Source organism: Protopterus annectens, chromosome 5.part0 (assembly GCF_019279795.1).
Source record: "Protopterus annectens isolate FY-2018-M chromosome 5.part0, PAN1.0, whole genome shotgun sequence".
NCBI lineage: Eukaryota > Metazoa > Chordata > Ceratodontiformes > Protopteridae > Protopterus > Protopterus annectens.
This window is the reverse complement of record NC_056735.1, coordinates 1,146,297,939-1,146,315,924: the sequence shown is the minus strand read 5'-3', so window position 1 is coordinate 1,146,315,924 and position 17,986 is coordinate 1,146,297,939. Positions and strand designations below refer to the sequence as shown.

Sequence of the window (17,986 nt, the reverse complement as noted above, 5' to 3'; positions counted from 1 at the left end):
TGACACTAATATGCTCATGTGAACTCTTGCACATCTTGAAATGACACAAAAAACCTTCACCTCTGCTGAAAACTGGCTTGACAATGCCCAATTATTACTCAACCTCCCCAAAAAAATGAAACTACTCCTATTCCTCCCCAAAGCACATCTGACAGAAAAATCCAGCTTCAAAGTCTTCTCACTTAATAATACAGATACAAATTGTATCCCATACAAACCTGCTTGGTGTGGCAATTGATGGCAACCTCAGATTTGAATTCCACTTTCAAAATAATATATAAAAAAAAAAAAAATCACCAGAAACTTGACATGCTTTATAGACATAAAAACTTTCTTACTAACTCTGCTAAAACCACCCTAGCAACCACTCCCTTTCCTCTTATATGGTGCCCCTGCCCTTACCGACTTGCAGGTATCTGTTAAAACAAAACATGAAATATGCTACAATAAAGTTGCTAAATTTACTGCCTATAAACAAACCTATACACATCACTGCAAGCCCCTTAAAAGTTTAAACTGGCTTGAACTAACCCACTACCTGTACTTTATACAACTAGCTACTACCTGCAACATCATTTATAAACTCCATGCCTGTATGCACTCAGCTCTATTCCTCCTTCCTATTACCTAAACAGACCCCCTTGTTTTAATGATAAACAACTTCTTATCATCTATAAACCTCAAAAAGCAATTGGAAATGGCCTTTACTCCTACATTGTTGCCAAAAAATGAAATTTTATTCCAGGGCTATTATAACTGTAACTTACCATCTGTCCTTCAAGTATTTTCTGAAAGACCACCTATCAAACTCATGGCTCTGCTCATGCTATACTCCTGGTTGAACATCACGCTTGTCTACTTTTCCCCACCTCTGTCTGCACAGATTCAATACCCATCACCACTTGCTCATCTTCGCCTGGCTATCCTACCCTCTCTACCACTTTTCTATCACCTCCTCCCCATTTATACTAATACATGCTAACCACTCTGTCTCCTTTTTATCATTAAAATTAAACTAAACACATGACTTTTTATTATTACTACTGTGAATTGCCAAAAGGACAATCTCCAGAACTGCATATAGTGTTTTACTTTGCTTTTTCTTATTGTTCTTTTAGCAACATGCTGTTATTATATCTTTGTCTTAAAATATTGTTGGTTATTTTTGAAATGTATAATTTTCAACTAGTTTTATGTAATGTATTTTTGAAAATATTTTTTTCTCCGATGTATGGAGCTTTTCACCCTGGGCTTCTGCTGAAAATGGGCTTTTCTGATTCAGTGGGACTTTCCCAGTAAACAAATTTCAATAAATAAAATAAATAAATAATGGGTCAATATGCCAAGGAATTTTATTATTATGATATAGCCTTGTATACATCAAGCATTCACAGGCTACCCCTATCCATTAGGGACATAGATGCAAAACCAGGAATGAAATTGTGATTTCCAAGTTATGTTTCAGTAGGGTTAGGATGAGCTTTGCTTCACATGGGTGGGGAAGCCTGTTATAAGGAAGGGGTAATCTTTGAGACTCATACCTGACCTTCTAATATGTCCTGTTTGTCACAGGTGAGGTTTAGGTATTTAGAATGGGTATTTCTGATGCTATTTGTTTTGCTGATGTGCAACAAATCCATTACTGTGAGTTCAAAGGAAGCCTTGTGGGCTAGGCAGCGATTATCACGTAGCAATCTGTAGAAGGTTTTGAGATAGTCCACACAGCAAACTCATGTATGCACATGTAAGCCATTTAACTCATCTAGATCCCCTCTTTTTGGTTTTGTGAAGGGAAGGTCCTTTCTCATGAACCTAGTAAATTTCTCTGAGAAGTTTACAGAAGCTGTGCACCTTGGTCACTCTGTTTCCAGTCTTATCTTGACCTGGCTAAGATACTACCCACCATGCTGGTATTGTCAAAAAATCAGACAAACTTAATCTAAGCATCTACATTGTCTACTGGATTGCAAAGTGGAAATGAAACATATCTCAAGTTTTGAAAGTTGCTGGTGCCGTCTCTGAACATAAAACTTAAATTAGATGGGTACCAGAGGGAGCAGTACTGGGACGTCTACTGTTTGGCAGTTATTATACAGACATCCAAGCCAGTATCCCTAAAGTATGATTCAGTAAGTTTGTTGATGACTTCAAGCTGAGTACCCAGTCATCCACTTGTACTTAACAGATTCGGCAAGGGCTGGAATATGCATATGCCTGATGTGCTGAACATTGTCCCAAGCTAAATGCAAAAAAAAAAGTACAGCATTGTAGCATTTAGAAAGAAAGCTATTTCAACCTCCTGTTAGAAATAGTACTCCTCTTCAGATACAGTACTTGTGTGGAGAACTCCATATAATTTGTACATCATGTTTCCACAATAGTGTAGAAAACTTTCTATCCAGCCAAGTTAATTTCCAAAGGAACATCTTCCTGTTTCAAAGAACCGTTGTACTCTTCCCCTGTTAGACTCATCATCAGATACAGTGCCCTTTTTGGTATGTAAAATTCAAGCATATTGTTCAACTGGAAAGACCCCAGTGATTTTTAGCAAAATAAAAACTTAAAAGGCAGAACTCTCCTTATACAAAGTAGCCTGCTGGCTGCTCAGAGGTGACCCGTGTCTCACTTTCCAAACCATGAAAGACTGAATCCTATCTGACCTCTTATTTCTTCATTAAAAGAGTAGCTCCTATATTGGGGACCTCAATTTGCAACAACAAATAAACAACACTGACTGGAGGGGTAGTTTCCTAATTCAGTGTATTCCCAGCCTATGAACAAGTTACCACTACCGGTCATGCAAGCTACTACTCTGTCTGGGTTTTAATGCCTTTGATGACTGGAATGACAGACACAAATTTATACCAGTGTCAAAATGTACAGCCCTACTTAATTTGGGAGGCGGGCACTATTAAGTACTTATAAAGGGTGAAGAACATTTAAATGATCACATTACAGTATAAAACACAGACGCAGAGTGAGCTGACAGTTCAAAGATCAAAAAATATTCAAAAATGCAATAAATAGCTGAAAGTGATTATGAATAGTCTCTGAGTAAGTTTACAAAGAGTCTTTTTTATGGGACCTTCAGAAAAAGTCCTCAGAACTGCATTCCTGTGTCAAGGAAGGTAGCTTGTATACACAGTACTACAGATAAGTAGACAGCTGATAGTTCATTAGAAGTCTCAGGATGCAGCTTAACAACTAGCAGCTACTTATGAAGTCAGCAGCCTTGGCACTATGCAGGGGTGAAAACAGAGGAGTAAGGTTATGAGTTATTAACAAACTGCTTCTAGTAGCCTTGGATTTTATTCCTTCAGCTTCTGTTTTCCTTCTGTGCAATTCTGAATAAATCATTTAATCAAACAGTGCTCTGGGATAATTTGTAAATTGGGCTAGGCTCACCCATGGGCTCCTAGATTTTAAGTGGAGAAACTAACTGTGAAATTATAAGGTCTGATAGGTAGGCAGGACCCAGAATGAGTAGGCCTTAGGAAGGACACTGAGTGATCAAAGGGAACAGGTAATAAATATAATCACCAAGTCTGTGCTGTGTGGAGGTCAGTAAGAACACATCTAAGGACAATCTCAGTGCTTCACCTTCATCCAAAACTAGACTGACAAAGATGTAGAAGATTATGGGATATCTGTTAGGAACATATACAGTGTTAAACAACTTCTCTAAAGCCTTGCTTACAAAAGAAAGGTTAGAAACGGGCAGTAATTAGGTAGACTTTTCTGATTCTGAGGAAAATTAGTGTTTTTAACAAGGCTTGTTTTGGAAAAGTCCTTATCAGGAAGATTGAATAATTTGTACATCACTGGATGAAGAGAATTGGTAAAGATTTAATCAGCTTTGATGGCCCATGATCCAGTATGCCATAATTTTGATGGAAAGATGAACCCACATCCATGATCTTCACAAAGTCAAGTTAGTTAAACGCATACCATTAGAAGTCAGGACATTCCTTATATGAATAACCTAAATGTATCTTGGATGCATTTTGAGAGAAATAGATTTTAGAAACTTTATCCACAAAAAGTGTGCTGCTTCCTTAAAATGAAGGGAAGAAAAATATACCTTTTGAGCAGCAAGACTGACTGGGCTGCACAGCCTATCAAAAGGAACAGGTACTAAATATACAGCCCGTGTATATTTGCTGGATAGTTGGATACAGCTGAAATCTCTCTGGGCAGGAATATTACTTTCTTATATGAGATCTTCATTGGGTATACTGCATAAAGATCATCCAAAATAAGGATGACCTTGATAAGCAAGTCCTCAACTCTCTGCATTCTGGTCACTCACTGAGCCTGGACATCTTTTAAAGCTAATAGTCATATGAGGACTTAATGCAAATTAGGCTTTGGATGTGCACTATCACCACTGATGGTGCTTCTGTGCTTTTTAATTAGAGTTTAAACTTCATCTGTCTTATTACTGCCTGTATTTAAACAGTGAGCTTCTGGGTGTCTGGGTTCCTTCTCCTGTTATTTCAGCCTTATGGTCACATCATTGGCAACTACTTGCTATTCTGATGTTTCTTCCCTGACTATCTCTCTTTGATTGCCCATCATTAAATTACTTTAGCATTTTAAATTATTATTTAGCTCAGATAAATTGCCATTTGCAAATCTGAAGACTCATCATCATCTTTCGGCTGTTCCCGTTAGGGGTCGCCACAACGGATCATCTGTTTCCATTTCTTCCTGTCCTCTGCATCTTGCTCTGTCACACCAACAGCCTGCATGTCCTGTCTCACCACATCCATAAACCTTATCTTAGGCCTTCCTGTTTTTTCCTCTTACCTGGCAGCTCCATCCTTAGCATCTTTTTCCCAATATACCCAGCATCCATCCTCAGCACATGTCCAAACCAATGCAATCTCGCCTCCCTTGCTTTGTCTCCAAACTATCCAACCTGAGCTGACCCTCTAATATACTGATTCCTAATCCTGTCCATCCTAGTCACACCCAGTGTGAATCTTAACATCTTTAACTCTGCCACATCCATCTCTGACTCCTGCCTTTTTGTCAATGCCACTGTCTCCAACCCATATAACATAGCTGGTCTCACTACCCTCTTGTAGACCTTCCCTTTCACTCTTACTGGTACCTGTCTGTCACAAATCATTCCTGACACTCTTCTCCACCCATTCCACCCTACCTGTACTCTCTTCTTCACCTCTCTTCCACATGCACCATTACTCTGAACTGCTGATCCCAAGTACTTAAACTCATCCACCTTTGCCAACTCTACTCCCTGCATCCTCACCATTCCTCTACCCTCCCTCTCATTTACACACATATATTCTATCTTAGCCCTGCTGACCTTCATTCCTCTCCTCTCTAGAACATATCTCCACCTCTCCAGGGTCTCCTCAACCTGGTCCTTACTCTCACTACAGATCACAATGTCATCTGCAAACATCATAGTCCACGGGGCCTCCTGTCTAATCTCATCTGTCAACCTGTCCATCACCACTGCAAATAAGAAAGAGCTCAGAGCTGATCCTTGATGTAATCCCACCTCCACCTTAAATGTATCTGTCACTCCCATCGCAGTCCTCACCACTGTCACACTACCCTCGTACATATCCTGTACCACTCTTACATACTTCTCTGCCACTCTCGACTTCCTCATACAGTACCACAACTCCTCTCTAGGCACCCTGTCATATGCTTTCTCTAAGTCCTCAAAGACAAAATGCAACTCCTTCTGACCTTCTCTGTATTTCTCCAACAACACTCTCAGAGCAAACACTGCATCTGTAGTGCTCTTTCCTGGCATGAAACCATACTGCTGATCACTAATCATCACCTTCCTTCTTAACCTAGCTTCCACTACTCTTTCCCATAACTTCAAGCTGTGACTGATCAATTTTATCCCTCTGTAGTTACTGCAGCTCTGCACATCACCCTTATTCTTAAAGATAGGTACCAAAACACTTTTTCTCCACTCCTCAGGCATCCTCTGACTTTCCAAAATATCATTAAACAATCTAGTTAAAAATTCCACTGCCATTTCTCCTAAGCACCTCCATGCTTCCACTGATATGTCATCTGGGCCAACAGCCTTTCCATTCTTCATCCTCTTCATAGCTGTGCTTACTTCCTCCTTGCTAATCTGTTTCACTTCCTGATTCACTATCCCCACATCATCCAACCTTCTCTCTCTCTCATTCTCTTCATTCATCAGCCCCTCAAAGTACTCTTTCCATCTACTCAACACACTCTCCTCACTTGTGAGTACGTTTCCGTCACTATCCTTTATCGCCCTTACCTGCTGCACATCTTTCCCAGCTCTATCCCGCTGTCTAGCCAATCGGTACAGGTCCTTTTCTCCCTCTTTAGTGTCCAATCTCTCATACAATTCTCCATACGCCTTATCCTTAGCCTTTGCCACCTATCTCTTTGCCATGCGCCTCATCTCCTTATACTCATTTCTACTTTCTTCATCTCTTTGACAATCCCACTTCTTCACCAGCCTCTTCCTCTGTATACTCTCCTGTACTTCCTCATTCCACCACCAGGTCTCCTTGTCCTCCTTCTCCTTCCTCTGTCCAGATGCCACACCAAGCACCTTTCTAGCAGTCTCCCTTACTAGTTCTGCTGTAGTTACCCAGTTATTCGGTAACTCTTTACTGCCTCCCAGTGCCTGTCTTAACTCTTCCCTGAACTCCACCTCACAATCACCCTTTTTTAACTTCCACCATTCAATCCTTGGCACTGCTTTCACACTCCTCCTCCTCCTCTTCTTGATCACCAACATCATCCTACAGACCGCCATTCCTTGCTGCTTAACTACACTTTCCCCTGTCAACACTTTACAGTCTCCAGTCTCCTTCAGACTGGCCCTCTTACATAGGATATAATCCACCTGTGTGCATCTTCTTCCACTCTTGTACGTCACCCTATGCTCCTCCCTCTTCTTAAAATACATATTCACCACAGCCATGTCCATCCTTTTCGCAAAATCCACAATCATCTGACCTTCTGCATTCCTCTCCTGAATACCATACCTACCCATCACTTCCTCATCCCCTCTGTTCACTTCACTAACATGCCCATTGAAGTCCACTCCAATCGCTAGTCTCTCACCCTTGGGTACACTCACCACCACTTCATCCAACTCGCTCCAAAATTTTTCTTTCTCATCCATCGTACACCCAACTTGTGGAGCATATGCACTAACAACATTCATCATTACACCATCAATTTCGAGCTTCATAAACATCACTGTATCAGACACACTCTTCACCTCCAAAACACTCTTGGCATACTGTTCCTTTAGGATAACCCCTACCCCATTTCTCCTGCCATCCACACCATGATAGAACAATTTGAGCCTGCCTCCTATACACCTAGCCTTACTTCCCTTCCATCTGGTCTCTTGCACGCACAATATATCAGCCGTCCTTCTCCCCATCATATCAGCTAGCTCTCTCCCCATACCAGTCATATTGCCAACATTCAAAGTTCCTACCCTCACTACAACACTCCTAACCATCCTCCTCTCTTCCTGCCTTCGGGCATGCCTTCCCCCTCCTCTTCTCCTTCGGCCAACAGTAGCCCAATTTCTGCCAGCACCCTGTTGGCTAACAGTACTGGTGGTGGTCATTGTTAACCCGGGCCTCGACCGATCCGGTATGGAAATATGAAAATCTGAAGACTGTTGGGCACAGATAGCAGGCAAAGCAGTGGTCCTGAAGAGTCAGAATGAATCAAGAAGGGAACTGGTTAAATTTAGCTGGTTAATTAAATAGATTCCTCTGCATATTCATACACTTATTTACTTCATGTTTGTACTTGGTCATATTGAACTGTAGCATACTAAGGCCACGCTTACTGATAAAGAATGCTACTACCATCCCAGCTTTTCTGGGTGGCAGTTTATTTTAAAAACACCCTTCAATATACCGTTTTTTGATCAAGTAGAGCTTCAGAAATAGTCTATTTACAGACTGAGGGGTATGGTAGATTAGCCCTCACATCAGGGTTGTAGGGATTGCTACCCCTCCTTGAAAAATCATTACACCCCAGATCACTCTCATTAAATATATTGCAGTGCTATTTCAGGCTGTTGTAAAACTGCCTACTATCAGATGTGTAAAATGTATTTAATTTTAATAAATCAGAATAAGCCAGTCTAATAAGCAAATAACAGGTTTGCTGTATGTGACTCCTACTTTGGTCCTGCAACATGAGCAGAGTATGCAGTCTACAACCTTGTCATTCAGGGATTTTCTACAAGTTTTTATTAACCCCATTCCATCATGCAACAAGATAAATAGATTTGGAATTCATCCGACAGTTTCTTATTTTAATTAAAACATTTATCAAAGTACAATCTCAGTCACACATACTGAGCTTGCATTTTTTTCATTGATCGAATACAGTATTGCATGATTTGTTTGCATTAAATTGTGTTGTTCATTTTCAATGTGTTCTGTAAATTTAGTAGATAATATTTTTTTCATGGTGACATCACTGTTACTAGTAACCTTTATTTGAATTATCAATCAAGTTTGTAATTTCATCTTAGTTCACCAATTTCACTCCATCAACCTATATTGCCTCTTGTCCTATCACCATCTTCCCTAGATCCCTCAGAATTTCTCTAGATTATTACCCAGTTTATAGTCCATCATACACCTTCCACTAAACCTATAATTTAATTTTTGCATTGCTAAGTATTGGAATGACACATTTTCAAGCTTTTGTAAGTGCTAATTTACCAGATGATGCAAGCTGCAGTATCTATAATTTTACCTCTGTTGTTTCATCTATTTCTGCTGAAGAAATGCAGAATGAAAGCAGCTTAATGTTAAAAGATATGTCCATTCTACAAATGTGTTTATTCTGTACTACCTTCAAAAAAGGTTTCCACAGTTTATAATTCCATAAAGCACATTGAACATTTATGTCAGCATTCTACCTTCTCTTTCTCGGTTATTTAATAATCCTTGTTCAATGTATTGTTTTTCTTAAATTTGCACTTTAAAATTCTGCAGCTGGAAGAAGCATTTTGGTTGAATCAGTCCACCTTTTCAGTATTTTAATAAAGTGATTAAAAGAAATCATAGACTTCTACCCAACAGTTGATAACTGCATTGGACCAGTGGCGGCTGGTGACTTCAAATTAAAGGGGGGGCTGCAGGAGACGGCTGAATTGGTGGGGCCAATGGGAAGGGGTGTGACCAACTAGAAAGGGGTGGAGCTATACTCAAAACCACAACAACTGGAACTTTAATTAAATACGCTGCCCTGGGTGCCAAACCATTATTATGAGAGTCCAATCAAGACAAAATGAAGTGTAGAAGAAAAAAAATATTTCAACGCATTGGCTACGTGACAACTTACTTAATATCTAGATGGAAACACAAAGGTTGTGAGGCATGAAAAAAATAAATTGCTTTTTAAATACATTACTGGAATGCCAGTCAAAATCAAGTATAAAAAAAACAAGCAGCACTCAACTCAAACCACTTCTCCTTGCACTGCAGTTCTAATTATAATTTATATTCAGCTTTATAAAATTAGCAAGTAACATGCTGAAAGTAGCAATCTCTGTGATACCCCCACTTGTAAAAATGTTTCTTATCCAAAAAAACCTTCTGCCTGACAACTATCTACTTGTTTCATGGAGAACACATGATCAAAGTAAAAAATGAACAGTGAACAAGAAACAAGCTCAAGATAAATTGCTTAAAAGATTACTGCACAAGTTATGGACTCCACATGATAGATTGACATTCTGTTTAGTTTACAGGTAAAGCCTGCAAAGATAACTGCAAGTCTCCAACAAATGTAATGAGCTTCTGAAAATACTGTAATCCTGTCCTTTATTACAAATATTGTCATATGCATTTCAATACCTAAGGCTTATACGTTATCTAGTTATGCAAATATTGTCTGCATGGCAACAATGAAAAGGCTTTCAATGTTGGTAATTCTTTAACAGTATGCTTATTAAAGCTTACTTGCATCTTACAATCTCCGACAAGCTTACCTGATGGTCATTAAAGCATTGCTACTTTAATACAGAGCAACAGGGCACTGCAACAGCATGCATTTTCTGAATAATAAGAAGCATAAATCAACAGTATAAAAATATGACAGAAAACCAGAACATTCTGCAAAATCAAGGACAGATGAAAAGTCACAGTCATTCTTGTGGTCTACCTTGAATGGGGGGGAATACTCTGCACACTTACACTGCATAACTGCTCCTTGTCTTGCTTGGACACATCCAGAGCCACTACAATGGGGAGTGGAGTGCAACAAGTAGGTCACAGTTTGTAATGTCTCTGGCTGACGGTGATGGCTCTGACACTCATACCTCAGAGCAAGAAATCTGGACAAAGCCATACAGAGAAGTGGGCACAGGCCCAAAAATAAAGACAATTTTTAAATATTGCTCTTATAAACTTAGAAAGATAATAGAATAGTAGTAGGTCTTGCATTAGTATGATTTTTTAAAGGGTATGAAATTTGAAACTCGGATGTCTGCCATTACTTAGTGACTTCATTCCTAAATGATTAGGCAGAAAACCAAAAATTTTATGAGGAACAAATCAAAAATAAGAAGCAAAAATCTATTCATTCTGCAAAATTCTGGACAGTTGAGAGGTATAATTCAGCCAGGGATGTCTGAGTTTGCTGCCCCCCCTCACAAAATCATGGTCGAATGGAGCGTTCCCCCCTGCAGCCATTCCACTGTCCCATTCCTTGGTTATTTCGCCCCATTTGCCATAAACACTGTAATGTGCATACTGCTTTACTTCTGCGATGATATAGATTTCATTTGAAAGTTTTATTTTATATTTTTACAGCATAAACCCTAATAGATATCTGCTAAACAAAGCAATGCAGTCTCACAATGAAAATAGACTTAGCATTAAAACGTCTCTGCCCTTGAAACTCACATTCATTGAAACAGCATTGAAACCCACATTCAAAGAAAATACATTTTGCCAGTGGCAGATAAAGAATAATTTTGGGCTGTTTTCAAATCATAGGCCCCTTGAACACAAAACACATACATGCTCTTTGATACACCTTCCTGACTGTATTAAATTATATTCATTGTACAATACAGTACAGTTAAGAGGGCATTTTAAATTTATTGTTTTGAACATTTTTCCAGTAAACAATGAAACAATGCATGCACCAATAATGACAAAACTGCCCAATTCAGAACATTTCCATCATAAAAGTCTACTCAAAATTCTACAGTCTACCAGTATCAGTAAATATGCACGATCTCTGAAGAAGTAAAAGTCATCTAAATAATTCCACATTAAAGAAATCTGTTAACTAATGAAGAGGTTACTGCTAGCACACAACTTTATATGTCATTGTTTCATCTACAAATAAAGTGTCTGTTGCCCTTGAGAAATAAATTGCCTATGTTGCATTAAAAAAATGATGATGCTAGTACTATCACAATAGGGAATGGATGGCAAACTGATAACAGGTTCATAGTTACTAGGTATCTTTGCCAAAGAGGACTGCAGCATCCATTCCTTACAACAGAGTACAGGATCAGCAATGGAGCTACCTACTGTGGGAGTAGAACACACAGCCTTCTGCAATCTAAAGCAAGTACACTAAATAGTACACTACCTGTTGTGCTATTTACAATGTAGCAGACTCGGCATACGCAGCGCTAAACATTTGTTCCCCTTCAGCTCTCAGCTTCCAGCTCCCAGCTCCTTGTAAAATCTACTCGACACCCAGCTGTATCTCTGAATTTTGCAGCACAAGAAATCTGGAAAAAGCCAACATTTATTGGGGGGGGGGGGGGAGAGACAAAAGCCCAAAAACCAGGGACACATTTTAAACATTGCTTGTATAATGTTGGAAAGTTGCTAGAATAAAATGCTGTGTTACCACCATACATTTCACTGCCAAGTATTGAACCCAGGACCCTGTGCAAAACAGCCAGAGCACCATACCACTATGCCAAATCATCTATTTTTATGAAAGAAAGGAAGACTGAAACTTAAATGGCTACCATGTAGTGAATTCAGTTCTCACCATAGCTGTCAACATTTTAGCACAAAACACCTGAACAAAGCCAATAATGGGGAAATACAGCCCCCAAACATATTAAGTCAGTTCAGTTATCACCATAGCTCTCAATCTTGGCACAAAAATCCTGGACGAAGCCAATAATGGAGAAATACAGTCCAAAAAATGGGGACAAATACCCACTGAGGACATCAGAGCAAACCCACACAAACACGGGGAGGACATGCAGACTCCACACAGAAGGCACCCCAGCCAAGAATCAAACCAGACAACCCGTAGCTGTCAGGCAACACTGCTACTACTGCACTGCTAGCTGTGTTAAGTAAAGTAACAAAAATACAGAAACCACAGATTTTATGAGTAACAGAACAAATATGAGGCAAAAATCTGCAAATGTTGTACAAATGGTGGTGGGTAGGGAATTCAGACTCTTGTCACTTGGGCCCAAGGTACAGGGTTCAAGCCTTATTCTCTACCCACCACCATGAAGCTACAGGGACACGGACACACACACACACACACACACACACACACACACACACACACACACACACACATCCTCCATAACCTGTGCATGCCGTTGGGTCTCCTGCGAGATGTGAGGAGGGTGCAGCCTCCTGCTGTTGGTCCAGCCTATGGGTGAGGTTGTCACCGCACAGACCTCTGGGCTGGAAGGGTGGAGTTTCTTGCCTTTCCTATTCGGACTGCATAACAGAGCAGTCTGGAGCTCGGAATGCCTGAACATGCGTGCTTGGAGTTCTGGTCTGCCTAACACAGCAGTCAGGAACTAAGCACGCATGTGCGGAGTCTGAGAATTTTTTATTTTAATATGTTCGGGGAATGGGGAATTTATTTAAATGATTTTTACAGGTGGGGGACCCATTTTACAGGTGGAGGGGCTGCTGTCCCGCAGTCCTATAGCACGAGCCGCCCCTGCATTGGACATTAAAAGTTAATAGGCAACAGTGCTGTGTGTGATGAAATTAATGCATTTTAGGCAAATATGTTATTTAATACAGTTTCTTCATACTTATCAGTAACTTCAAAAAACTATTTGAAATCATTCTAATTATCAGGAGTTGCTTTTACAAGAGCACTGTGTCCACTTAAGCAGAATTGTTGTATACACAGTTGCTCAGTAAGATTGATTTATACTGGCAATACACATTAAAATTGTGATCATAATACCATCTGGTTGATTGTAGCAACAGTTTATAAAGTATTATTTTATTACTGGACAAAAACAGTTTTACAAAATATGTCAGTAGAAAACACAGAAAACTTTATTTTTCAGATTTAGAGCCTAAACCTAAAGAATTACGATGAATAATGGGGTATGGATCAAATAACAAATGCTGTAATGTGTAATAAATGTTTCCTTCCATGCAGATATCGGTCCCTAATTTCACTCATCTCTTTTCTGCCCTTCCCACATATCACTGAATTTATTACATCCTCCTTAAGCATCAATCATTAGAGAGAAGAAAAAAAAAATGACCTTCATTCCTATCGCAAAGCTTATGTAAACTGTTACAGATAAAACCTAGCAATTTAGTCAGCCGTGATTTCTTATGAAGTTTCTATGCTTGTAAATTTCATAGATTTAACTGTCAGTCTTGCAGCCTACTGCACTTTAAGAAATTTGAATGATGCAGCCTAGTATCAAGATGTACTTTTCAACATTATTTTAAGAAAATGTTGAAACACAGGTGCCCAGTAGGAAGGTAGCTGGAATAAAGAAGCTGAACCACGACAAAATAAAATCTTTTTTAATACAAAATGGTGAGCGCTTTCACAGTGGTAACCATTGCTTCATCAGACAGTTCATTCAAACAGCAACAGCACTTAAATACTTTAATTCATTACTAGAACAAGCAATCCTACCACTCAAAGTTAATTCAGCACTCAGCAATCAATTATTATGGTTACATTTTGCCCTTAGTCAGAAAAACTCTGTTTAAAAACCACATGCACAAAATATAAAGACAAGAACATGTGGATAAATATAAATAATCTTCTTCTTTCGGATTTTCCCAGTTAAGGGTCACCACAGCGGATCATCTGTCCGCTCATGATTGGCACTGGAGTTTTACAGTGTCAAGTTGCCAGCCCAGCGCCCAACCTTCCACAGAAGACGCACACACTCACACCTAGGGCCAAGTTAGAGTGTCCAATCCACCTGCTGCATGTCTTTGGGATTTGGGAGGTGATACTGAGACTATAAAGCCAAAAAAGCAAAACACTGAAACCCCAAAACTGCGAAAGTCAAAACAGCGAACATAAACACACCATACACAACACAAGACATACACCGACCTCTTCACATTACAACAAACAAACAAAACACACACAAACACAACAGTACAAATAAATAAACCTACCCTATAATCTTGTGATACTGACTGTTTTGGTGGTGCTGCAATAGCATTGTCGCCTCACAGTAAGATGTTGTCCTGTTCGATTCTCAGCTAGAGCGTCTTCTGTGTGGAGACATGTATGAATGGGCGTAAGTTCGTTGAAGGTTGTGCATCAGGGCCGGCAACTCGGCACGTAAAAATCTACTGCCAATCATTAGCGGACCGGAGTAACGCTGTGGCGACCCCTAACCGGGAAAAGCCGAAAGACACAAGTCTTGTGATACTGAAATTCGATATTTCACTATTTTGAGATTATAAAGTGAATCTATATATATATATATATATATATATATATATATATATATATATCAACTTGTACTGTATATATCTGCTAAGTGCCCATGCTGCTTGACATTTGCTGACCACAAAAAATCTTGTTCCCGTAGCTCCGATTCCATTCCAAGCACTTCAGTTTTCCATCTGCCATAGCTATTAGCACCAAGTAAATTTAGTAGCATAACTCCTAAAGTTGAGTAACAACCACCTCCGTTTTATGGAGACTATAAAATACGCTTAAGATCCTTCCTTCAGCCATAGGTCACATGAAAAGGTTTGAAAGGCTATGGAATGTAGCGCTGTATTCAATAATTGATTGGGTCAGTGATATAAAGTATTTTCTGGTAGTTAATGTGGAAGATTAATGTTCTGAACTTTTAATGAGCTGTTTCCTATATCCATGGTGCAGGGTTTGATTCTTTCCATCTCCATTTGCCTTATGTGCGACTCCAAGCAAGTCACTTAACCAGACAATGGTTCCAGGTCATCCCTCAAAAAGGACACTTGTGTCCAGTGAAGTTACCCAGGTAAATATCTTCAGTAAAAAAAGTTTCAACATCATCCTTTTGTGTAGGCGCCTGGCCTTTATAATGATTTCTGAAGTATTACTGTACAGTACACAGGAATATTTTTCTTAACTCTGGACAGGCTTTGGAACTGATGCATCTATATCAGTGGCTCTACTTTTATATAAAGATAGTAATGGCAGTCAGACCTCATGGGAGTCGTTCCTGTCTGTAGCAGTTTTTTTTATTTATAGGTGTAATGAATGATATGTGCAGACTGTAATAGTGAGCAAACCTCAGCAGAACGGTTCCTGTCTACAGCAGTGTACTTTTTTGTAAAACAGCTGTATAATATTCAGCTACACACCAACCATTCTAGTTACAGTTGCCTAGCAACCATATAAATTAGCCTGACAGACAGATTAGAGCAATCATATTTAATCTGAGACTGCAGGCCGGGATATGTAAACAGTCTTGGTGGCCAAAAAAATGCAGTCCAATGATTTTGTAGAGCTGTAAATATTCTAGTATGCTAAAGAAAATATAAGTGAGAGGTATTCTTTCTGGTTATTTTAATTTTATCAGACGACTAATGGCTCAAACACGCATTTTAATTATGAACCTTTTTAAGAAAATTGCTGTTGCATTTGCACTCTAATGTTTAGCTTATATTTAATGTTATGTTACATTTATTTGGTTTTGTTTTTCTATATTAATCTACATCAAGGACTTGAAGTACAGACACCATTCTGACTGCAAGGAGGCATGCTGTCTGATATGTGCTTATATAGCAGACATGTTACTTCTTAAAAGACTTAAAATTGTACTACATTTTATTGTTATGTACCCCTGTATTTAAGAGAGTGTTTCATTATCTACTTTGTGTTAGATCATGCAATATTTTTTCATTGTTGTTTTTTGATAATGCCTATTTGTCTAAGAATCAAAATATTAACTTTTGTGAAAGCATGACCCATAGGCTTGTTCTAGAATCAACGAAAGTATCAAAAGTAATTAATAAACCTGTAATGTTCTAGGTAACTTAAACAGAACTGATCAGTATGCATCTATTTTGGCATTGAATTCACAGAGTTACATACTCGCTGACAGGCTGAAGAAGAGGTATATGCATAACAAAGTCAGCAGTATTCAAGGAACGGCTCCATCCTGCATACAAATGGCAGCACTCTACCATGTCGTTTCCCAGAAGGCATGGAAATGTAAGCAGCATCTCATTGCATATGAATTAAAATAAACTGTTATGGTAGTAAACTGTAGCAAGGTTTAAACAAGATACTTCTTGTAAATGTAGGATGATCCCAACCACCAAGATATGATTTTGCCTAACTGAAAGAATTAGGAACGCCTGCATCCTACATAACAGCTACTTATTTAGAGTGAAAACAGCAAAAAGCTTTCTGTATTAAATTCAGCTCAGCTGTTTGCTCCCTGTTTTTTATACATTACCTTTGATTGTTGACTCAGTGAGCAGATTATCTGTTTTATGTACATGCAGTACAAAGGATTATGATTAGGTGACCAGTCATAACAAGCTGATTTGGCTGAAGAGATGTAGTAAACATCTGACTTTGACAGTATATTTCAATTTAAAGTATAATTCTATTATGACATGAGTAGAAAACTTCAACTTATATTAGACGAACAGCTTGTGTTAAACAACTGTAATGGTTCTGTAGAGCATGTTGCTGTGTTACACTTGGAAATTTAGTAAATTGGTTAAAGTGACACACTTACATCACAACTGATCTCTTTGTACTTGATTACACAAGAACCTCGTTATAACTATAACAAGCAGAGACAATAAACACTAAGCTCATTAAAATGGCCAGTACTATTCAAGCTGCTCTTCATTTAAAATTACCTTCAAAAATTAGGCTCTATGTACTGTGTTAGCAACCATCTCTTTATACCCATAACTGGGGAAGAAGAATTCTGGCATTTCTTAAAAAAAAAAAAAAAAAAAAAAAAAAAAACAGTAATTGTAAAGTTCTGCAGCAGTAATAAGAAATGTTTACATTTCAGACTGAAAGGGATTCATTTACATTCACAGAAGAAAATTCAAAGCCAAGAGAGGAAAGGCATGAATATTGCATGAAAGATTTAAAATCTTGTATTAGAGAACTTTGAGAACACAGTGAAAAATGAGTTTCTGATATGGACACACTATGACTGCTAAATTTCTTTTGAAAATTAGACAGGGTGGTATTGCGTGAACTTAGTATATGGAGAGGTATTAGATAGCCCTGACAAATATCATGTTTGTTAGTCTGAAAGTAAAATAGAGTTGTTAAAATGTTTGATTATTTATTTATTTAAAATATATATATTTCTTCATTTAGTTATATATTTATGTTTGTCAGCTTGGGCATATTTAGCATAAAACAAACTTGAGGTATGTTTGCCTCATGATTCAGTGTAAATATATTCCCATGTACTATATTATAGATAAATATTTTGATCATGACCACTGATATTATTTTTTGTCCCTGAATAGCGTGCATCCCTCATGTGGGTAAGCCCCCCCCCACCCCAAACATACATATATATTTATTTGTTTTATAGATATATATATATAAAATATTTCTAGAATCACACAACACTGAGAAAGACAACTGCACAAAACGACACAACATGGTCTGTGGAAATCATTTGTTTCAATCTTACATAAGTGAGCAAGTGATGTCTCACATTTAGCATATTAAAGATAGACCAGGAAGCCAAAAGACACAG

General features: G+C 38.6%; 1 protein-coding gene across 2 annotated transcripts in view; it reads left to right on the top strand.

Moving 5' to 3' along the window:
• The window catches only part of GPR45 (G protein-coupled receptor 45), a 362,520-nt gene that overhangs the window by 283,133 nt on the left and 61,401 nt on the right, over window positions 1-17,986 (top strand). The window contains exons 2-3 of one of the 2 annotated variants that reach the window (XM_044071000.1): window positions 15,139-15,256; window positions 16,326-16,455. The gene's annotated coding sequence lies outside the window, so the exon portion shown is untranslated. The remainder of the gene's footprint in view (window positions 1-15,138; window positions 15,257-16,325; window positions 16,456-17,986) is intronic. The other variant, XM_044071002.1, reaches the window with a different exon arrangement.